The following is a 25,891-nucleotide window of genomic DNA, read 5'->3' as shown; positions in this document are numbered from 1 at the left end:
ACTATTCAACGATGATTTTTGAATAAAAATGGAGCTCAAACATGCTCTTAATTAAATTGTAAAGTATTGGAAACACTTCAAATTGGTTTCCACGAGTCGTACGGTAAATGGAGTCCAAGAATCTAAAACAGTTTGCAAATATTTGCGAACAAAATTGGCATGGAAACAGGAAATCGGAGTTATCTCAACTGTCACTACAAGAAATGTTGGCCCAAACATAAACTTATTGGCCAAGCACAAACACAACTTCAATTTGATACTCCTCCTGATACTAATTCTACTACACTAAGCATATGGATCTATTCGGAAGAAAATTGTCGTGAATGAATGGTCAAGTTCGTTAACAGTTCTGAGTTGCCGCTAAGAAAAACGAAAAACAAACATTTTGCAAAGTTCGTGCAAGAATATCTTCAACCAAAATAAGTTCAGGTAAGTAGAAACACTTTTCGTTCCGACCGCATTGATTATTTCGTTAGGCACACAAAATAATCAATACATAATTTACAAAAATATGGTGGTGTTATATCCTTTATAACGGATAAATGAGAATGCATTAATAAAAAAAGGTAAAATAGCTACAACTGCTCAGTACATAAACCCACTTTAGATAATGCATAAAATGATAATTAGTTTTAAAATAATTGAGTTTCCTAACAACACTAATAATATATTAAATGCTATTATGAAAATTATAAAAGAATATCGTTTTAAATCTAAAATTCGTAGTTTTATGTTTGAAGTGTTAATAAACCTGTAATTTATAAACTATGTTGGGTTCTTAATTTAGATCTTGGTTGTTTTCTATTTCATATTCATTGTATAAGTCATATATTTAATTTAATTGTAAAAGATAAGATGAAACATATTAGAGAACAAATTGGTAGAATTAATGATGCATTAGAATATATTACTATATCACATAGTAGAAAACAAACTTTCAAAGAATACTGTACAAAATATTCAAGTATACCAAAAAAATTTATAATCGCTGTAGATTATAAATGGAACTCAACGTACCTATTACTCAAATCTTGTGAAGGATATGAAGTACTAGTTTTGAATTTTATAATCCCGACATACAATTGAATCAAATCCTAAGATTCTGTTTGGGAACTTTCTTTTAGAATTAAGCCCCCTACTCAGGCCCCTTTGCACAGGGCTTGTACAGGGGTTCTCACATGGAGGTGGAACCCACATGTGGGATCCACTTGTTGGGTCCACCTCCATGTGTGTGCATCTGTACAGACCTTGTGCAAGCGGGTCTGTGTAGGTAGCACAGTTATTTTTTTTTTTTTAAGTTAAAAGTTCTCTAATAGCTTTATATGATTCTATAAATATATTATCTTTGGTATACTACCCTAGTAGTCCTAAACTTCTTAAATGGCTTTTTCTTATTGCAATAACTTTCAATAAATATACAAATGATCATGATTTTACTATTACATTATATTCGATGGAACTAAAATTTAGAAACTATTGGGAAGTCTTACCTATGTTATTTTCTTTAACAAGTATAATGGACCCTATGTATAATTTGAAAGGTACAAAACATGTTATAAAAAAAATTGCAAATGCTTGAAATTTTGATATTTCAATCACATATTTTAATTTAGAGAACATTTTAATTGAAACGTATGAATTGTATGCACTAAGCTTTGGTGTAAATTTTAGTTGGGCATCCTCCGTACTCCTAGTACAGCTAATCCTGATCAACAAGAGGTGGAATTATTGAATTTATATACAGATATTAGGGATGAAATATTTGATATAAGTTCTTTTACTATGTCTCCGTCATATAATCAAAGTACAAGGAACGTAGGGCCAATGGAATGCGTGCAGTATTATATAGACATTTTATTTATCAAATACTTAGAACAATAGATCAAGCTAATACAATATATTTAGATTTACTTGATTTTTAGAGATGTCCGAACGAACATATCTATTGTTTCTATCATTACCTGCGATCTATTAACACCTCCGGTTAGCATTGTAGTATTGAAATATGCTTTTAGTACAAGTGGTCAAATTCTATTCGATTTTAGAAATTGGTTCGAAGAAGACATTTTAGAAAGTTTAAAATGTATAAAGGATTTGGAAAATGCTCATTATCAAGTCCAAAATCAATAAGCCGAAAATTGTGTCTAGTCAGGTAAATGATATTTAATTTCATCATGTTCATACTTTTTTATTTCCTTAATACTACGCTGTTTTTTAAAACAAAATTATACATGCAATTTTTGTTGTCTCTTTTACATTTTTTTCTTGTTGGTCATTTATCGATTTGGCTGCTGTAATATGATTAATTTCTATCATAGGGGATATAAAAATCCTTTTCTTGTCTAGAGAATAAACAGATGAATTTGATCTTATCAAATCATTTTTGCAAAGAAATTTTGTAACAGGGAAAATAGAGATCGAAATGGGAATACAAATTCTTCCAAAAACTTCAATTAACATTCACAGCCACTATTTTTTATTATTTTTATTTTATCTCCATATACGATTTTTGAATTTTCTATTTATACTTCAAATTTTGATTAGTTTATTTCTAACCTACCTTATTATTTCCCATGTTGTGCTTGAGATTGTAACTTCATTTTGAATTAGTACATGTGTGTTGTTACTTGTTTCGTGAATCTTGGTTAACTGATCGCTCTGGTTTTTTTTTTCCCAATCATTAGATCATTGCTACGTCCATTAGGAGCTTACATCTTGTCTGTAGAATCTCTGTATGTACGCTTGCATTTTGTGAACATTTGTCAGTTGATCTTAGATTATGTTTAAAGTTCATTTATATTTTTAACTGACTGTGATTAATGATTTATGTATTTTAGGAGAACGATATGGACAGTCCAATTTCTCAATTAGAGTTTTTTCAGTCATGTCTACAGAAAAAATCATGAACTTGGCGATTTTGTTGATAAAAAATTCAAGCGTCAAGTAAATATAATTAGAGTTTAAATACTTCATATTTTATTCATATAGTGAGTATGACAAGCATTATTATTATTTTTTTCACAGCATACTTATAAGGCTTCAATCGAGTGCAAGTATGGTACTGTTAGATATAATAAGTCTGAGTTTGATTCCGACTCAAGGATGGATGCAATCAACGGTCCATCTAAGGGCATTGTTTATGGGTTTTGTCCTCGACAACTTGCTTCATATATTCTAGGCCATCCACTTCACCTAGACATTCAATACTTGCATCTAATGAAAATGTGAATAATTTAAAGTTTGAGCTAGCTAATGTACGAATTATAATCCAAGAAAACAATGAAAGGATTCAGTATCTCAATGTACAACTTGAAAGAGGTGAAAGAAATCATAGGGTAGAGATGCGGAAAGAATGAGAAGCATACTTAGGGAATTAAGTATTCCAAACTTTCAATTTACTTCCAACTCAGGATCACGAAATGATGATGTGTAACACATGATGTTTATACATTGGAACTTCAATATAATAACTTCATCTATTAAAGCTTTAGTGCATTTTGATGATTTTGATTATTTACAGCGTTTTGATATTAATAGATTATTTATTACCAGGTTTTATAAATTCATAGTAATTTTTATCTAAATATAAATAAATTCAGCTTCACCTACCAAAAAAGTTACCAACGAAAATTTGGTTGGTAATCATAAAGATTTTAGTAGGTCTATACAAAAAAAAAAAAAAAGAAAAAAAAATCGTGGAACAACAAATCCAATTGAAACCATTGGTTTGAATCCATGTGGACCCACTTTTTTTTCCCTCAAACTGAACCAAACCATCAAAAGGTTTGATTTAGGTTTCAATTTTCAAAAGATGCATAAAATCGAATCGAACCATTTTCTTATTTTTTTTTATTAAAAATAAATTTTACTAAAGTATGGTTGCAATCCAGAAGTCGACTGAAATAAATTAAACCATGGTTGAAGAAATTTAAAAGTAATGTCTAGTACAATGGCTCCCAAATTTAAAAAAAATAAAATGGGCATCAGTGAATGTGGAAAATTGTTTCCACACAAGCGGTTTGAAGAAGAAGCTAAGAACAAAATCGAGAACACTAGAATAACAAAATGTATAGTGAAGGTCTTGATACATTTTTGTACCGTCAGTATGTGAAGCGTACGGGACAGAGTGAGCTTCTTCTAATATCTCTTTCCTTATTCCTTCGTCCTTCGGTACACATAATCTTCTCTCAAACATCAAAGCATTATTATTTGCTATAATAGAACCCTTTCGTTTACTTGTACCAACTTCTACCTTTATCTTTCTCAAGAATGGGTCATTTTCTTGGGCATTTTGATGCGATCCCTAAGTGTAGATTGGATCTTTAATGCAGCAATCTTTGTCGTAACATGGGTTGACAAGATGACCACTTCCAATCTCAATTTCTCAAATTCATTTAACAATTGTCCTTGAGTTTTGGGTAAAGCTGCCAAATGTGCCACTGTCTTCCTAGTAAGGGCATCAGCTACTACATTTGCTTTACCCAAATGGAAATGGATAGTGTGTCATAATCCTTAACCAATTCCAACCACCTTCTCTGTCTCATGTTTAACTCCTTTTGCATAAAGAAGTATTTCAGGCTTTTGTGATCCGTATAGATGTCGCATTTTTTTGCGTAGAAATAGTGCGCCATATCTTTAGAGCATATAGCGTCGTTGCTAACTCTCAATCGTGTGTGGGGTAGTTTTGCTCATATTGTTTTAACTGTCTTGAAGCATATGCGATCACCTTTCCATTCTGCATTAACACACACCCTAAACCCTGTTTGGATGCATCAATATATATAACAAATCCATCCGAGCCATCTGGTATAGCCAATACTGGAGCTGTGACCAATTTCTATTTTAGTTCTTGAAAACTCTTCTCTTACTTCTTAGTTTGCTGAAATTTCACTCCCTTTTTAATTAGTTGGGTCATTGGCCCAGCTATTTTAGAGAATCCTTCAATGAATCTCCGATAATAACTAGGTAATCCCTAAAAACTATGAACTTCACCTCAACTTTAGAAGGGTTTACTTCAATCCCTTGTACTGTAACCACATGACCCAGAAAGCCTATACAATCCAGCAAAATTCACACTTTTTGAATTTGACATACAATTTCTCGTTCCTAAGTGTTTTCGGTACTATCTTATGTTGTTCTTCATGCTGCTCCTTGTTCCTTGAATACAACAAAATATCATCAATGAAAACAATGCCGAATTGATCTAAATATTGATGAAATACTCTATTCATCAAGTCCATGAACATTACAGGAGCATCCGTCAATCCAAAAGGCATTACTATGAACTCTTAATGACCATAGCGAGTTCTAAATGCCGTCTTCGAAATATCGTTTGCCTTCACTTTCAACTGGTGATAACCTGACCTTAAGCCAATCTTGGAAAATACTGTTGCACCCTTCAATTGATCAAAGAGGTCTTCAATCCATGGTAGGGGATATTTATTTTTAATAGTCAACCGCTTTAGCTCACGATAGTCAATACACATCTTCATTGAACTATCTTTCTTCTTTACAAATAAAATCGGTGAACCCCAAGGAGATACACTTAGTTAGATGAAGCCTTTATCCAACAATTCTTGTAGCTCTTTTGATGGCGTTCTATATGGAGCTTTAAATACTGGTGCCGCTTTAGGCACGAGATCAATCGTAAACTCAACTTGTCTATCTAGTGGAGTGCCAAGTAGATCATTAGGGAACACATCAATAAGATCTCGTACAACTGGTATTGTACTAAAAGGAAGCTTCGATTGCTGAGCTCCAGATATATTCACCAAAAATTCATGGCAAGATTTCTTCAACATCTTCTCTGCCTTCATGGCAGACACGATGCGAGGTAAAATCTTTACTCGTGTCACGAAGAATCGAAACTCTTCCTTTCCAAGCTTCTGAAAAATTACTTCATTCTCAAAACATCGGAGGGTTGCATGATTGCTCCGCAACCAATCCATTCCCAGAATAACATCAAAGTCTTTTATATCTAAGATGTATAGATCAACTTTTAATCCCCTTCCATCCATTTCTAACTTTATCGCCCTAGCTATCCGATTGGTGTTCAATGTTCTACCTGATGGGATTGTAACTTCTAGAACACTATCCAATTTTTTATATGTAATACATGGTTGAGCATTAAATCAGTAGAGATAAATGAATGAGTAGCTTCTGAGTCTATAAAAATGTACGCAGGTAGTTTAGATACTAATAGTATACCTACCATTACATTTGGATCATTTGTCGCCTCTTCTTGGGTCAAAGCAAAGACTTTGGCTTTTTCCCTTATTGTTCTACTCGTAGTCTTTCTTAGGTGGATATGCCTTGCAGTCTAGAGCAAAATGCCCTTCTTGTCTACATCGATAACACACATTCTTTCCAAACCAACATTCTCCACTGTAGCCCTCGTTGCATTTAGGACATGGAAGAATAGTCTTATTTTGTTTGCTTGATCATGACCTTCCTATATTGGCTTTCTCATTCTGTCAAAATCCTTTATTTATGTTCGATCCATTCCACTTTCATTTTCCAAAAGATTCACTACTTTTCTCGATCCTATCCATTTCCAGTCGATCATAAATTGACTGAGCTCGTTGTAGTACTTCATTATAGGTTGTGGTCTGGTAAGATGCCATGATTCCTCCAATCTCTGGACGTAATCCTAGTTTAAACCTCCTGGTCTTCTTTGCTTCAGCATCCACGAGGTGTGTAGCACATGTTGACAGTTGTTTATACTTTCTTTCATAATCTTTAAGCAGTATTTTTCCTTGTTTCTGTTGTAGAAACTCTTTCTCTCTTCGATCCCTTAGGGATCGGGGAAAGTACTTTTTCATTATTTCCTCTTTGAACTATACTCAAGTCATAGTGCATTGTTCTGCTTCTGTTCTAGTGCGTGAAGCAAACTCCCATCAGCATCAATCAACACAAATTCGACTCATGATACCTTTTGGGTATCAGTACATTCCATGTGTTTTGAAGATCCGCTCCAACCCTCTTAACCATTCCTCAGCTGCCAAAGGGTCACCTTTGTCGTCAAAATGAGGCTTGAAATGGCAAAACTGCTCTACAATTGCACATGTGTTGTTGGCACTAGCTAGTGCATGTCGTCTACCAAGGTCATGCAATGCCTTCATAAGATCCCTGAACATAGCTGCTTGGTTTTGTTGTTGTGCCGTTTCCTTTAAATCAACAAAATTTAAAAAATTTGTTTTAGAAATCTCGGACAACATAGCTCATTATATTCAAGGGAAAATGAAATCTCATGAATGTGAATCCTTGAAACTAGGTTGTACCATTGATTGAATAAGTAAATCTTAAATAACATAAGGCTTTTTCTTTCTAAAAGGGAAAGAATGTAAAACATCATAGAACAAAGAAAATAGAATATAAGTTTCCAATTTTTATGGATCCTACGAATCTTCTCTGGTGGTGCCTCGTCTTCTGAGGAGTCTTCTACCTCGAGGCCAGACTCTTTCTCTATTTCGACTTGTGGCTCGAGATTGTCCCCTAACCCCAACCCAAAATTATCCTCATGCTCCGATTCAGGCTCTTCCTCAGGGTCCAACTCATACTTAAGCTCGGGCTTTGGCTTGGTCTCATCTTCCACTTCGTCTGCCAACTCACCTTCTAGCTTCTGGTTGTGGTAGTAGCCTCTCACTCTACTTATCCAAAAGGGACTGGCAATATATGCCAAACTCAATCATGTCTAGGTGCTCTGGAAGGTTACCTCCTAGAATCTCATCCCTAACTACAATTCACGTGTCTCCCCATTGAGGTGGAAGTGAGTTTATAAGTTTATGAACAGCCTTGATATGCGTGATCTCTAGTCTTGCATCAACCGTCCTATACATCTCTCATAGATTTCTTGAAAATGTTCAACAAGCGAACGGGTCGAGTCAGTTACATAATTCGCATAGGACTGAATGATGGACATTCGGTTCAGTGCTTCTTTACAAGCTATTGTTTTTCTAGTTGTTCGATAAGTTCTAGCCATGTTTGTCACATAATTGTCAAAATATGTTTGATTTTTTTTTTTTTTTTGTTATCGATATCACATTATATTCTATGCTCTTATGTTTTAATACAAAGATTAATCATCATGCCTCATTAAATATTAAAAGAAAATAATAACATAATCCATTCTAAACATCATAATCTTTTCATAAATTCAAGCTTAAATGATTTATAAATCATACTTGAAAAATAAAATGGAACATAATTTAAATCCAAGGTAGTTGATTGGCGAGTATTATATGCCATAGGTCTTATTTTTAATACTTATTTAAGATTTAGTTAAAATCTCATTATAGAACTATTAAGAAACATGTAAACACTTTATAACTTATTACACAAAATTAGATTTTTTTATTACTTTTTTTGTTACAAAATAAAATAACGATGATAACAACACATGACTATAAATTCGTATCCATAAAAAAAAAAAAAAAATTCAAACAATAGTAAATGAACAATTTGTTTTATGCATGGTTGTGTGCTTTAAAATTGTAGTCAGCCGATTTTTCTTTACTTAGTTTTCAATTATTATTATTTTTTTCAATGTAGACTAGGAAAAGAACTAAAAACAATATCAATAACAGAAAGTCAGAAATGCATTTTTCACTTGGAGAAACCAATAAAGTTCCAATTAGTAAATGAATAGCATGCTATTTTATTATTTGATTCCTTGTAATAATCAACAATGATGCTTAATAGATCATTTTTTCATAAGCAAATAATACATTTAAATGAATTATCATGTTTGTCAAAATTAGAAATAAGTAATTTTTTTTTTTTTTTTGGATCGGTAGAAATAAGTAATTTACCCTTTTTTTTTTTAAGGCATGAATTACTTTCGAAATAAAAATAAATTATTAAATAAAGCTATTTGAAATTAAAAGTGACTTTTTACGTTATTTAGGCTTAGCCAAGCAAGCTAAGTTATGTACAAATTATCTCAAAAGAATTTATACAGTGCTGATTGCATTTGGAATAATGCCTTGGCTGAAAATAAACCCAAAGAAACTACATGGATCCAACTAAAAATCATTATGCAATCAACAATCAAATCAACAATCATAAAAAAAATAATCAGTATCAAAAAATATGTTTCCATCACATCATCAAATTGTTGAAATCTTCAATTCTTATCATTTGAAAATTACAGGTGGTCAACAACTAAAAATTCACCAATTCTAAAGACCCAATAAGGTGGTTGTGTCTCTAATATATATATATATATATATATATATATATATATATATTAAAATACTTAACTGATCACGTTTTCTTTCTTTTTTCTTTTTCTACCAATTTTGCCCATAATACTATCAATGAAACATCACATAATGGTGAAAAAATATAATTTTTTTTTTACTCAGTCTGTAGAAAGGTAAACCTGAGCTCTAATACCAAGCTATAACTCCCCATTTTTTCTCTTAATTAAAAAAAAAACGAAGTGTTATCAAATTTCTTATTTTCGAGGAAATAAACTTTACCTTTGGAAGTGTAAATTTTTTTTTGATAATTCGACCCTATGAATGCAAAAGAGTAGCCAACATTTAAATTTAATTAAAATCATTCAACATCAATTTAAACGAAATACACAAACATGAATGTTAAAATTACAAAATAAAAATGCAGATACTAAACTTGAAAATGTTAAATGAAAGTCTATTCATGAATGTAATTAAAATCATCTTTTTTACTTGGCAACCCATAAGCATCCACTTGTCTAATCTTCAATGCGCTCAGCACGACCCGTTCTAATTTGAAAATTTGTAAGGGTGAGTATTTTAAATAAAACATTCAGTTAGATACATACAAATTTGTATTCAACATAACATAAATATAAATAAAACATTTATGCCCGAAATTCATAGATTTAGAAACACGGATCGCAATAACAGATGGTTTAAGGAATTTCTTTTGAATCCCACATCTCGTAGAATTTAACATAGTTGGATCTGACGGTCTACCCCGAAGGACTTAACATAAAAATCATTTCTTGGATTCTTAAGGCATTGAATGAAATAATTGTTGTATTTAATTTTATGGACTAGCATTTCATTAGTCATTTTGTGAGCCCATAATGGGATGGCCCTTTTATTAACACATATGGAGGCCCCTACTCTCAGCCCACTTAATATAGAATTGGCTTATTCAAATATATAATATGTATGTTGTATTTAATTTTATGGACCAGCATTTCATTACTCATTTTGTGAGCCCATAATGGAATGGGCCATTTTATTAACACATGGAGGCCTATATATATATATATATATATATATATATATTATAGCCCTTTCTTCATCTCTCTCAAGTAAGAAGAGGGATATTGACTTCTAGGGTTTTAAGGGGAGTAGAGAGTAGTTCTCTCCATAGCAATTCTTCTTCTTTTGCAGCCCAAAGAATCCATGGAAAACCAATCACAATCTATTGAAGGTATGTTGTTCTTTTATTATAGTTGAACATGCTATGACAATGAAAAGGGATTATTGATGTTTAAAAAATGGTATCAGAACCAACCTTTTCATTTTCACAGCTGACATTTTATATTGCAAGATTCCTCCTAATTAGCAAGAATATTTAGGCTTCTTCAATGAGTTTTTTTATTGGAGGCCGTTGATTAATTATATTCAAATGGCCGGACAGTAGGTAATGCACATATGGGAGTTTTGTAGATCTATTATTATTATATTCAAAATGGCTGGATAGTGGGTAATGCACAGCAAATCTGAGAGTTTTGTTGATCTATTATTATAATATTCTAATGTTTTTCAAATATAAAGAATAGTTAAAGGCAACGAATCTGGAATCTGGGAGTCTTATTGATTTAGTATTACAATATTCTAATGTTTTTCAAAGATACAGAATGTAAATCTGGGAGTTTGGTCTATTTTTATAATATTAAAATGTTTTTCATAATTTCTTTGACTTAAAGAAGACTTATAATAATTGATCTATTATTATAATATTAAAATGCTTTTCAAAGATTCAAAGTGGCGGAAGGTAGTAATTGTGGGAGTTTTAATAATAGATCTATTATTATAATAGTCAAATATTTTTGAAAAATGCCCATTTATGAATTTTTGTAATATTGTTTCATGTTAGTTAATTGGAGAAAAGAAATGGATAATCTATTTTAAGAAGAATAAATATTTTATCCATATAGATCACATAATTTTGTTGTATACATATGGTTTGGAGTGGCTATGTACTCTCCTCTCATGGGACTAGTTATGATAAATTATCGGGATTGTTACATTGTTTATGCTTCCACTTATTGACATTATACTAAGATCCATGTGGATGATGAATCTGCCCTCTCGGTAAATCATTATTTGATAGGATGCTTAGGACGACAAAGATAATAGTTAAGTGATCGGCACTTGGTGGCCAAATTTTATCCTCTCGGTAGTGGGGTCATCTTAAGTCCTTGCATTTAATTATTTTGTTTTGTCATGCGTAAGAGCCTTTTGCGTGGCTTAGGCTCTAGCATAATGCGTAAGAGTTTATTTTGAATAAAACTCTAGCATGGATATAAATTTGCCTATTGGATACATACGTGGGTGCATGTTTGTCATTTCATAAGTTTAATAAATTTTTATTGTATTCTCCTTAACTTATGGAAATGCAGCTATGTTTCTCTCTTGGTCTGCTATCAAAAGTCTAACAGGAACAATTATGAGGATTGGCATGAGTCTCTCATTATTAATTTGGCTATCATGAATTTGGATAAATGTGGATATGTTTTTTCTATTGGATACATACGTGGGTGCATGTTTGTCATTTCATAAGTTTAATAAATTTTTATTGTATTCTCCTTAACTTATGGAAATGCAGCTATGTTTCTCTCTTGGTCTGCTATCAAAAGTCTAACAGGAACAATTATGAGGATTGGCATGAGTCTCTCATTATTAATTTGGCTATCATGAATTTGGATAAATGTGGATATGTTTTTTTTTTTTCGAAAATGGAAATTTCGAATTTAATTCATACTGATGTTTGTGGTCCCATTTCACCTACCATTTTGAAAAATTATAGATACTTCATTATCTTTATTAATGATTATTCTCGCTATGGTTATATTGAGCTCATCTTAGAAAAATCAAACTCATTGTAAGCTTTTAAAGACTTCAAGGCTGTCGTGGAACTCCAGAAAAACATGAAAATCAAAACAGTAAGATTGGATAGAGGAGGTAAGTTTTATGGGAGATATGATAAAATTGGTAGAAATCTTGAATCTTTTGCAGTTTTCTCGAGGCATGTGGTATTGAGGCTCAATATACAATGCTCTAAACCCCTGAACAGAATGGTATTGCAGAAAGAAGAAATCATACTCTTGTGGACATGGTGCGGTGTATGGTTAGCCATTCCACTTTGCTTGATTTTTGTAGGGTGAGGTTTTGAAACTACTGCCTACATTCTAGATCAAGTACTAAGCAGGTCGGTTCCTATAACTCCTTATGAATTATGGTCAGGTAAAAGGCCTAATTTGCATTATTTTCGTGTTTGAAGTTGTAAGCAGAAATAAAGCCTTATAATCCTCAGTAGAAGAAAATTGATCCTAAGACTATTACTGAATATTTTGTTGGGTATTCTGTGGGATCAAGAGGATCTAGATTCTATTGCCCTTCTAATGTTACTAGGATTATTAAATCTGATTGAGCCATTTTCTTTGAGGATGATAGTGACAGTGGGAGCTCTGTACCACGTAAAGTTGTGTTTTTGGGAGGAGCGTGTTGTTATTCCTGTTACTCCTTCATCAGTGGTTGTGCCACCATTAACAAAGAAAACAAATACTATGTCCAAGACCTCGTTGTTGACACTGAGGTTAATGTTGATATAGGGAACTGATGATATTATTTTGAGGAGATCACAGGGAATTTGTAGACCAACAATTTCTGATGATTATATTTATTTATTCGTAGGAGCATGAGTTTGATGTTGGTACATCTGTTGATCCGACCGCTTCTAAGGAGGCCATTGATAGTCCTAAATCTTCATTTTAAATGGATACTATGCATGATGAGATGACATCAATTGTCTCGAAATGGAGTATAGGGCTTAGTTGAACTACCTTGTAGCTGTAGGCCCATTGGCTGTGAATGGATTCTCAAGACCAAGTATAATTCTCAAGTTCAGGTGGAAAGGTATAAAGCTAGGCTTGTTGCTAAGGGGTTTAACAAAGAGAAGGCATTGATTACAAGGATACCTTTTCTCCTATTCCTACCAAGGATTCTTTTCGGATTATTATGACAATAGTGGCTCATTTTGATCTTGAGTTGCATCAAATGGATGTCAAGACAGCTTTTCTTAATGGACATTTATTTGAGGATGTGTACATGATGCAACCAAATAATCTCCAAGTAGAAGGAAGGGTACACATGGTGTGTAAGTTTAAGAAGTATATTTGTGGGCTTAAGGAGGCATCAAGACAGTGGTAATTAAAATTTGATGTGATTGTCACTTCTTTCAATTTCAAGGAGAATGTTGTTGATCAATACATATACTTGAGGGTCATTGGGAGTAAGTGCATATCGTCATCTCATTTTGATATGTAGGATCTTAAGAGGCCTCTTATGTTTTGGGGATTCAGATTTTTGTGATAGATCTAGAGGCGTTCTTAGATCATCTCAGAAAACCTATATTGATTGAGTTTTGAGTAGGTTTAATATGAATTCTTGCTCTCCTAGTACAACACCTATTGTGAAAGGTGACAAATTTTCTGAGTTTCAATGCCGTAAGGATGATGACGAGAGGCCTCAAATGCAAACAATTCCCTATTCTTCAGTTGTGGGTAGTTTGATCTATGTTCAAGTATGTACACAGCCTGACATTGCTTATGTTGTTAGTGTACTTGGTAGATACTTGAGTGATCCTAGTTTGGCTCACTTACAAGGCATTAAAGATCTAATGCTTACATATCGACGATATGACATTCTTGATGTGGTTGGATATTATGATGCCAATTTTGTAGGTTGTTTAGATGACAGAAGATATACTTCTAGTTATGTTTTTTAGGATGGCAGAAAGAGCTATTTCATGGAAAAGTGTAAAACAGACTCTTATTACTTCCTCTACAATGGAGGCAGAGTATGTGGCTTGTTATGAAGCTACAAGTCAGGCTATATGGTTGTGAAACTTTATCTCGGAGCTAGGTATTGTAAACACTATCTCGAGGCCATTGAAGATATTTTGTGACAATTCTGCAGTAGTTGCTTTCTCTCGAATACTAGGAGCTCTTCATGCTCCAAGCATATTGATATTAAGTATTTGTTTGTTAGAGAGAAAATAGCTGAGTCTTATATTTGTATTGAGCATATTTAGACAGATCACGTATCCACTAACTAAAGGTTTAGCTCCAAAATTGTTTCAAGAACATGTGGCTCATTTGGGATTGTTAGAGTCTTATGTTGTATTTAGTTAGTGGGAGTTCTATAATCATTGCTATTTTGACATATTATTTATGCTCATATGCGGTTTTGTCATTAAAGTATAGTAATGTCAACGAATGCCTAAGTCATGCGCATTTTGGATAAGGCGAACTTTATGTATTGAGACATTTTGATTAGTCTCATGCCTGGGTTACACGCATTTTGGACAAGGCAATGTTCATATATATTGAGACATTTTGACTAGTCTCATGCCTGAGTCACGTACATTTTGGACAAGGCATACTTTATGTATTGAGACACTTTGATTAGTCTCGTGCCTGGGCATGTACATTTTGGACGATATATTGATACATTTTGATTAGTCTCGTGCTTGAGTCACGCGCATTTTGGATAAGACAATGATTATATGTATTGAGACATTTTGATCAGTCTCGTGCTTGAATCATGCTCATTTTGGATAAGGCAATTGTTATATGTATTGAGACATTTTGATCAATCTCGTGCCTGAATCACGAGAATTTTTTGGATAAGGCAATGATTATATGTGTTGAGACATTTTGGTTAGTCTCATGCTTGAGTCACGCGCATTGTGGACAAGGCGTATTATCTATAAGTGACAGTATGTTTTAGTCTATGTCTAAGCCTGGCAGTTGTAAGTGTATGTTTAGTATCATATAACCTGTCGCTATGATCATTAAGCTATGTGCTACAACTATATTTGGTACAAGGCTTATCATTTTTTTAAAGACTTTTAGATTTGTCTCTAGGGCTTCTTATGGAAACGGGTGTTTATCACTCTTTCGATATTTTCCATACCGCTTCTATATCTCATTGGCCTATGTTACGTGAATACAAGTATTAGTCATGTGTTGTATATCCTGTCGGTATATTATTCACTGGTTTGAACTTATAAGCACATTTTGAACAAGGTTTTTTGGTCTTGAGATGCTTATTTGTGTTTATGTAATGATTAAACGAAATGATATCCAAGTGGGAGATTGTTGTATTTAAATTTATGAACTAGCATTTCATTGGTCATTTTGTGAGCTCATAATGGGATGGGCCCTTTTATTAACACATATAGATGCCCCTACTCTCAACCCAGTTCACACACACACACACACACACACATATAGCCATTTCTTCATCTCTCTCAAGCAAGAAGAGGGATACTGGCTTCTAGGGTTTCAGGAGGAGTAGAAAGTAGTTCTCTCTAGAGCAATTCTTCTTCTTCTTTTACAGCCCAAAGAATCCATGGAAAATCAATCACAATCTTTCTCTGGAAAATGCTGCCTTAAGAGGAAACCGCAACTAGTTGCCTTTTAAGGCAACCATTAATAATTATATAAAAAAAGGGGTAAAAAAAAGCAAGCCTATCTGGCTCGGCCCGAGCCAAAAGCTCAGGTCGAGGAAAATTTTTTTGACCGAGCTTTTGCTCGGCCCAGCTCGGAAAAAAGCCCGCTCACTTTACCCAAGTAGAGCCCGAGCCTCAAATTTTGGCTTGCGAGCCAGCTCGGCTCGTTGACATCCCTAACATGCTATGACAATGAGAAGGGATTATTGATGTTTCTATTGATGTTTAACAATCATAATATTGATATCATGGAGAATAAAAATTTAACCACTGCACTTATTCATCTTACCTTAAAAATCTGAATTTGCTAAGAACTTTGAAAAAGAATTTCCCTATTTTCCTTGACTTGAAGAATAGCAAAATATATAGAGTTGATAACTTTGTATGTATTTAAAAATCGTGTGTATAAGCATTATATAAATGTGATTGGTGAGCGGGTAAAAAATATGGCCAAGTATTTGAGAAAAACCACTACATGTTCTCGTAACTTACACAGACGTAGACCACTATTAAATATCAAAACTAACCAAGTTATAAAATTGGTTATTTTTTTACCACATGTGAAATCTCACACATTTGTCAACCAATCAATGCAAAGAAAAATAATAATTAATATTAAACTAAATGGTTTCATAAATTTCGTTTCAACCACAATAACTTGACATAATGTGTTCAAAATAAATTTCTCTTGGACCCGATTTACGTAATATAATCCGATCTACAAAATGAGACCCATATTAATATATTTTTATCAACATCTACTATACCCAATTATTTGGCACACATAATACTTAGAAGAAATTAAAAAATGCATAATTAGGAAATAATTCTTTTTTCAAAAAAATATATACATATATTGTATTATCATTTTATTTAATGAACTTTAGTGTAATGACAAGGCTAAGCATAGACCAATTAATTTGCTAATGATCAAAGTTAAATTAACAAAATTTAAGACCTACATGAGAAAATAAATTTTGGAATGTTACACATGGGAGCTTTCAAGAGTAAGATGTCGAACTTTCTTCCGCTCTATCCTTCCAATAAACAGAAGGAAATAGTTTTTCTTTCCTAGAGAGGACGGATGGATCGGCATACATGCATTGATACGAATGAGTTCTATTAGCTTCTTTTCACTTGGGCTCACTTTTTTTGAAAAGCCCTTTCGAAAATGTTTCATAGTAAACATCCTTCGCAAAGTTGATTCTGGTAATTAATAAATGCAACTCCTTCAACATTCTGTTCTTGGATTAGAACCTCATACCACAGTTGAGATGCCTGAACCTTAGATGTCATAACCACTCTGTACTCTAGAGAAAATATTCGAAAATAGAATTAGATTCTTTCATTTATAGAGATTCGAGCTCACGTCTTAAAGTTTGGGTACAACTTCTTAACTTTCTCCCCTCCTTTGTAGAATGTTTGAAGCCTATCCCAAGCTTCTTTGGGGTGCTTGTATTCGAAAATTTCTCAAATCCATTATCGTCAAGTGATTAATATCTGACGTGAAGTTTCTTGATTTTTCTAGACTGTTGCATCTTTCAAATTAATCTGATAAGTAGTGCAAGGCTTCTGATTTTCATGTTTGCCAGGAGGCCAATCGTATAAAGAAAGTTGTTGATCCAAAATTACAGTATGACATGTCTTTTGAGGTATGCTATTCTTGCCAATTTAGTGAGAACTTCCATCAATGGAATAAACAGCATTTTTGAGGATGTGATTTTTGAATATAAACAGTATTGTTTCATCCAAGCTTAAGGGATGCAAAGATCACTTCTGGAGATGAATATATCGTGTTCTTGTCATGTTGTGAAAAGGTTAGATTTTGTACCGAAAGTTCAAAACAAGAAGTAACTTCAATAAAACTTTAAACATTTTTGGCAATAAAAGTAAATTTTAAGTTTAGCTAAACATGCTCTGGATACATTGCATTTGCATACAAGTTTATTGCCAATTCAGAAGGATTTCCCTTTGTTTTAAGCATACGATTATTTATTTATTTATTTTATATATATTTAGCTATACAATCTTGAATTGATCACTACATGATTCGATATATCAACTTGTATTGCCCCCCCTTCTTTGTGGAGGTGTATGATTTGAACTGCAAATGCTGTTAACAAATTTCAACGTTAAGCATTGTGTTAGTTTCCTCGTTTGTGTTTTATTACTTGTTTGGTTGGTTTCCAAAATATTTTAAATAAACAATTACAATCGAAAGTAATGTCTTCTAGCTTGTGACTTGATGATACATGTTCTTTGATTAGGACTGAGTATTTAGACCGCTAAACTGACAAAACCGACCAACGCACTAAGTTTAGTTTGGTGCCTATATTTGGGTCGGTTTGGGTTAGAGATTGAAGAAACCGAAATGTTCATTTCAGTTACGAGTTGGCTCGTGATTCATGATTGTTATTCTTTATGTATATACATGTTTCATACTATCAAAATAATTGCACAATCAAGAAGTTCCACCGTGCAAAAAATCGATACCTTTGGCAACACAAAGGTTAGTACTTAGTTTAAATCGACTCACATACTAGGGTTACTCCAACACCACAAAGTTTAATCAACAGTATCACTGACGTTGCCCATAAATGCATATCCCACAAAGAACCTTCTTGCATCTATATTGAGAAAATATTGAAGAAAATCAGTCTGTGCAGATTTCTGAGGAACAGCTACATGATGCAGTTCCCTATATATCAGTTTGACTTAGCTTTGTATGGAAAACCAGGCTTTGATGTATAAGGAAAATTAAGCAGGCTTACCATATTTGAAGTCTATGATGGGGACTACAGGGAAATAGACAGCTGTAGGCTATTGTTTTGTTTTATGATCTGTACAGATTTGTATTTTTTGTTAACCATTGTGTATAAATTAGGAGTAAAGATCTTGTAGAATCTCAATTCAATCAATACAAATTCTTTGGTTTCCAAGATCAAATACTCCTCTTTTATAATGGTATCAGAGTTGGAGCTTTGAATCTCTCTTTCTCACCGATCCTAACATCCTTTCTTCACACCAGAACCTTCTTCTTCATCAAACCTCATTTTGGATGAAGCTCACCAACCTGCAGATGATTTTTCCAATCCCTATTTCCTACATCATAGGGAGAGCCCTGGACTTGTTTTAGTCTCCCAACCATTAACCCATCATAACTACCATTATTGGAGTAGAGCTATGTATGTAGCCCTTTCAGCCAAAAAAAAAATTAGTTTCCATTGATGGCACCATCAAAAAACCCATTGAGACCGATGAGAAATGCTCACAGTGGTAGAGGTACAACCACATGATACTATCTTGGATCACCAACTGTCTCTCATCTGAGATTGGCGTATATATCATGTCCTGTGATTCTACTTCAGAAGTGTGGAGCAAGCTTAAGAAAAGATTTTCAAGATCAAGCAATAACAAGATCTTCATGCTTGAACAACAGCTGTTGGCAACTAAACAAGGAAAAAATCCAATAAGCGTTTATGTTGAATAATCGACTTCCGATGGTGGATTTTCCGGGCTCAGTTTCACCAATCTCAACCTTATTAAACACACCCAACAATGGCTCCAACTAAAACAAGGATTCTTACTTCGGTTGCTCAAGTCAATGTGTTCACAAAGAATACAATATGGTGGCTGCAATGAATCACCAAGAATAGAGGAAGACAGATTCAATTTTAAGGCTCAAGAGAGAAAACTAGAGAAAATGATGGCTGCCTCTTTTCAATTGCAAAACACACGGCTCATTCAACAAAACGAGGGCAATATATATTTTTAGGGTGTAATAATATAGTGGGCTCATGGACCAACTAATGGTTAAAGGGGGCGGAGCACAAATTGAGCCATCCAAGAAGTAAATGAGCCGTGAGCAACATTAACTCTATTAAGTTGCTTCAAACGACCCTCAAGTTATTTTTCAGGTTGAGCCAATTAATCAAGCGTGTTAATAAATATTTCAATCATCGACCAAAGCCTATGAAATCTAATCCGACTATCCGACACTATTTAACATTATTGTCCGAGATTATTGGGTATCAAAAACCCAACAATCTCCATCTTGATGCCCAATAATCTGCAAGTAACCAAAACACAAAGTTTAAACTTGCACAATCAAGGTAATTCAATAAAATTGGTATCTCCGACCTTACCTCATGTTTCGAACCGAAACACACACTATACCTGCTCCATGTACTCATCGGAGCTAAGGTCCAAAAAACACATAGGTAGAAACAAGTACTTACAGTGAACAACTAATCATGCGATAAAAATATTATATAGGATACCTCACACAAATCTTTTCAAATTCACGTTCACACAGAACCACCGATTAACACCAAGTTAATCAGCACACGGTCAAATACATATGCAACAAATGCATAAATGAACTCACGAAAAATCCCGCCACACTTATCCTATCCCATTTAGTGTTACTCCTACCTCGAGAACACATATTTCCTCTCATCGCCAATCATGCTCACTAAATAGATCACACAATTCATGTCAAAATGGCAAGTCACAATAGATCTTAAGTTTAGGGATAATCCTCTATCACCACATTACTTCTCCTAACCTACGTGGATAATGGGACTCCACCTTGCAGAAGTGATAAAAGTGCCTCTCTCGCACTCCACCTGTACAGGGTCTCTTTCACAGATAAATGATTCTACACATTTGATCACATCTCCACTTGTGATCCAAATGTCACACTCCACATCCCCCGGTACAAATCACCATGTACCCTTAGGCATCTATACTCCACTTTACCAAAAGACATCTAACACACTGCTAATGCATCTTAACCCACTATGCATGCAAACGATCACACCAAGTAATCACATTATCTCAAATTCATGCAAACACACATATCAAACAAATTGAAATGCAACATATAGTCATGCAACAAATTAGGTAATCACACACAAGCTGAAAGGATCACACACAGATGCATATGCAGTGACTAGGTTTACTCTCTCAATAAACCTCACTGGGGTCATAACTCGACCCCTCAACCACATTCGTCTCACCTCTCACATAACCCTTCTGCTTATCTTTCTTCTTGGGACAATCCCTAATAAAGTGTCAAGACTTACCACAACTATAACATCGTCTACCACTAGACTTGTCCCGTCCCTTACCCTTCATCTTACCACCTTCATCACTCGAGTCACTACTCGAATCACCACTAAAGTAATAGCTGCCCTATTTTTTCTCTGCCAAACCTTGTTCAATTCACAAAAAAAGGCAAGAATATATAATCAGCCAAAGTAGGTCAATCACATAAATGGGCCAAGCTCACTAATGTTCTAACACTCCAAAATTTATTGAGCTATCTTGGATGTGTCAAGCTTTTGGTTTAGGTCTCATCTTGTGGTGTTAATTAAATCCTCCGCCAGAGCCTATAAGACTAACTTAAGTGATAAACATAATAGTCTAGAAATTTATTGGGTATTAACAAAAAAAACTAACAAATCTTCTCCTTCGGACCTAATAAACCTACAAACCAAAAAAACACGAGGTTACTACTTCTTAATCAAGGTATCCAAAATAAGCCCCCGTTTGACCCCCATTTTTGGTAATGAAAATGGGAGGAATAGTGTTTTGTTGAAAAAATAAGTGGTTGAAAAAGAAGGAAAAATGTTCGATTTACGTGTAATATTATTTTATGGAAGATTGTGTGGTTGAAAATATAAGAGAAAAATAGAATGTAATGGAAAGTAATTTAATAGGGGCCAGACTGGGGCTAAATTGGAAGTCAAAGAACTTACCAATATCTCTTACCCAAAACATATACCTTACCTGCTAAGTGTACTCACCAAGGTCAAACTTTAAACTCCAGTATAATAAAAAATTGCATAGTGAACCAATATACACATTTTATACCTAACTAATAAGGAATTCAACTTTAGACAAAACAACACATGTTATCATAAAGACAATGTAAACACCTTACATTCATTCAGGACTCAATCAAGAGCACATAATAATACACAATTATAGATGACTAAACATTCAATGAGAGCACACCATATGATAATACACAGATCTTTTCAACGTGTTCAACGTACAAGAGAACAACAAATTAACACCAAGTTAATAAAATAAATAGTCAACAGATGCAACCAATGCATGAATGTTCCCAAGAAAAGGTCCCTCCACAATTACCCTATCACATTCTGTGTAGCTCATATCTAGAGAACACGCCACTCCTCTCATCACTAGCTATGTTCACTAGATTGTGCACCCCTCTTGTCTAACTTTTAAATCACTAAAGATCTTGAGCCAGTGGGATATTCCTCTACCACTATCTCACATCTCTCAAACTTGGTAAATAATGGGTCTCCACCTAATAGAGGTAATAGGAGTGTCACACTTTCAACTCATTCGGGATTTTAACAAATAGAGAATTCCAAAACATTCAATCACCTCAACTCTAGTAATTTAAATGCCAATCCTACACATTCCCTATACATGTCACCAACGTGCCCTCAGGCATCTATTATCAATATTACCATTTGGTCAAATTTCTACTAATGCACCTATTAACGTGAAAACACACCTAGTTTCAAACCTCACAATGGCAATCCTAACCGCTATGCACACAATACTTTACATTTAGTAACATAAGCAGTATTAAATTCATGGAAATGTACACACCAATCATAATAAGATGTAAAGAATCAAGCAATTATTAATGTAAATGAGATTTCACACACAGATGTGAATGTAATAGTAACCACAAGAGAGTTTATTATGAATAAACCTCGCTCTGGTCATAACTAGACCTAATGACAACGTTCACCTCATCTCTCATTTCTTCTTTCTGTTTATTGTTCTTTTTATGACAGTCTCTTATAAATTATCCAAATTTACGAACCTATAACATCTTTACATTTTGCCTTTCACTCCCGACTTAGACTGAACATTAAATTGGGCCTTTCATTTTTTGTTGGCAAATCGAAAAATCATCTTAGCCATTAAAAATACCCAACTCAAATTGTATTGTCATTTTACTTAAAAATGCACAAAATACAGAATGCAACCAAGCAATAACCACAAGGAAAGTTGAGGCACAAATCACGTAGAATAGCCTAACAAGCTTACCCTAGGTCATAAATAATACTAATGGCCAAAATAAATTCGAGGCACAAATTAGCAAATGATAATCTAGCACCCACACGATAATCCCAAAACTAACAACCACACCCACAAGATGACCCCTAATGCGAAAAGTTAATGGCTATCCCAACGATAGCTTTAACTACAGTAATGAAAAAGAAAGAACAATATATTGAGTAGATCATTCTGTCGGTTCGTAAATTAACAAGAGATGTGAATTTTACAACTTCAGAACAACCACTGTTCGCTCGACAGCAACACAACAATAGCACTCGTCAAGTGAACTTTCAAGGGCAAAATTGTCGAGAATTAGCGTATTGCCAGAAACACAAAACACACACCACCAAATGGTCCATAGTACGGTGGGAACAAATTGCCTTTGAAGATCATTGTCAAAATAGTGCAACGCATCGTCGAAATTGTGCGTAGACTTCACGCATCACCGTCTCTACACGTCCACGTGTTGCATGCACCGATCACGAAAGTGCGCCTCATCTTCTGGAGCAATTATATGGTTGTCATTCACTCAATCAACGGATAGTTTGTTCGAAAAATAGGCCAATAGCTATGGTTGAGTGTTTTCAACAATTTTATCTTACGTACATTGTCGTTTCTTGCTTCTTCTTGATGAGCTTCCATGCCAAGAACACTAAATCCATGGCTCTATACCATTTTTCAAATTTATTGCACCACCAAGAAGTTTCATCGTACACAAAACCAATACCTTCGACAACCACAACTATTAAGCTTAGTTTAAATCGACACATACACCACAAAGTTACTTCAACACCACAAAACTCAACCAACAATACCACTAAGGTATAAAGGTGGCACTCACAAAGGGGAGGAAGAAAACTCACACGTGGGTGCCTTACTTAAAAAGGTTGCCCTTGTTTTCTCTCTACCAATTGCCTTACCCACAAAGAAGGACGAATATACAATCAGTCAAGGTAGGCCAATCACATAAATGGGCCAAGCCCATAAATGGTTCAACACTCCAAAATTTAATGGGCCATCACTATTAACGGATGGGTCGAGCTTTTGGTTTGGGTCATATCTTGTAGTATGAATTGAATTCTAAATTGAAACGTATGAAAATAATTTTAAACATCAAATATTATGGCCTAGAAATTTATTGGATATCAACACAAAAAAAAAGGGGAAAAAAGAAAATAGCTCAACATGCATCATTTACAAAATGGAGTTTCCTCATGTGGAATCTTACCTGCCGCCACTAATCTGCCAAGGAAAAAAGCTCCTTAATTCAGAACATTCAAGAAATAACAATCTAAAATGATTAACCAACAATATAATACGTTATATGTGGCCAATAAATTCAAGAATATTTACAATCTCTCCTTCATTTAATTTCATTTTCTGCATGATGACCCCAAATAAAAAAAAAAATTACTATTTTATAATCTGAAATTAATTGTAATACACATGAATCATGATGTAGGGACACCATTCCCTACCTAACGTGAGAGTGAAATCTTGATAGTAAACTCTTTGCAATATCTAGAGTACGTGTTATTGTTCTAAAAAAATTGAATGAATAGAACATTTTCTTAAATAAAAATGTAATTTTATTAGTTAAGAATTAAAATTGATCAAGGTGTTCAAATGCTGAGAACGAAGTCTTACCTAACAATAAATCTGGATTCAAGTCACATCTGGATATGGTCGAAATAACTAAATAAATAATTAAAATAAATTTGACTTACTTTCTAACATAACTAAAATTGCGTCTATTATGAATTATAAGCACGGCTGTACCAAGAGTCCAATGACCAAAATGTCCAAGTCCATGGGCTCCATATTGTGCTCATTCTTGAATGACACAGACAATCAACTTTATAAAAGCGTGTTTCACGCTAATATCATGATAACCGGAAAAAAAAAAAGAAAAAAAATATTAAAAACGTCAAACAAGCCAATATTGTGCTACACATGTAATGCAGACCCACAAATATTGCAATCCACAAAAATCTTCAAATGCAACACTCGTCACAATAATATTTCACTTAAATTTAAAGGAGAAAAAGAAACAAACCCCACATTAGAAGGTCACAACAACCAAGTTTTGGTTGTTATGTTAGTCTAATGAACAATAATCAATCATCAATTTGTTTCAATAAATGTAATATAATTGAGCCATATCTAAATGTGGTCACATCAACTCAATTCACAATGTTGTCAACATAAATGTTGAGAGAATAATATAATGGAATGCTCAGTAGTCAGGTCTTGAGTTTGCTCTCCAATGATCAACAGTTTAAGTTCTCTCAGTGCCATTGAGGTGAGCATTTGATTGTAAATTTCAGGATCCCATGTAATTAGTCGAGGTGTGCGTAAGTTGATTCAGACACCCACGGTCATATAAAAAAATAATAATAATAATTATACAATGGAATAAAAGAAAACTTCGCTGCAGTATTCTTGTGAACACAATAATTTTAATTTGACTATGAAATAATATTTAAATTTGAATTACATTAAACGAATTTTTTTATTACTATCGACCGTTAATTTAAGAACTTGTTAAATTGTATTATTCCAAAGCTCTAAATCTAGATGAATTATTTAGAAGAGTACAATAATAATTTGTTATGATATTAATGTTGGGGTTGTCATGCACAGAGCTGCCATGCATAAAGTCGAATCTCAGGTTTCGCGTGACAGATTTCAGATCCAATTGCTTCTCATTTTTTACGCACTTCTTTTCTCATTTCTGCATAATCTGTTTATAAGAACTTAAAATCAATCATACATATAATTTTTTTGCTTAACTGTTTATAAATATTCAAGTTATTTTTTTATTCATATATTTTAAATGACTTATTAATACTTCACTTTTTTCTATCTATTTATGATTTAAATTGTTTGTTTATAAACACTTTTCAAACAAGTGCAAGTCGATATAGTGAAAATTCTAAATAATATTGGTATTTATAAAGGTAGAGTTGTAGCCATCCAAAAGACATTATTAGTGATAATTTGAGATCCACAGTTACGTATTTAATTTCACTATTTCAAT

General features: G+C 33.6%; 1 long non-coding RNA gene across 3 annotated transcripts; it reads left to right on the top strand.

Annotated features, from left to right (window-relative positions):
• Nucleotides 1–10,296: 10,296 nt before the first annotated feature.
• On the top strand, nt 10,297–18,687 carry LOC111396751. 3 transcript variants are annotated; one of them, XR_002703057.1, is made up of 4 exons: nt 10,297–10,431; nt 17,334–17,393; nt 17,479–17,558; nt 18,408–18,687. It is a non-coding gene; the product is annotated as an uncharacterized LOC111396751 (long non-coding RNA). The 3 variants fall into 3 exon arrangements; XR_002703055.1 differs by lacking the exon at nt 18,408–18,687 and having other exon boundaries at nt 17,479–17,736; XR_002703056.1 differs by lacking the exon at nt 18,408–18,687 and having other exon boundaries at nt 17,270–17,393; nt 17,479–17,736.
• Nucleotides 18,688–25,891: the final 7,204 nt, after the last annotated feature.

Source organism: Olea europaea, chromosome 7 (assembly GCF_002742605.1).
Source record: "Olea europaea var. sylvestris chromosome 7, O_europaea_v1, whole genome shotgun sequence".
Lineage (NCBI taxonomy): Eukaryota > Viridiplantae > Streptophyta > Magnoliopsida > Lamiales > Oleaceae > Olea > Olea europaea.
Note: the sequence above shows the minus strand (reverse complement) of the source record. Positions and strands in the feature narration are given on the sequence as shown.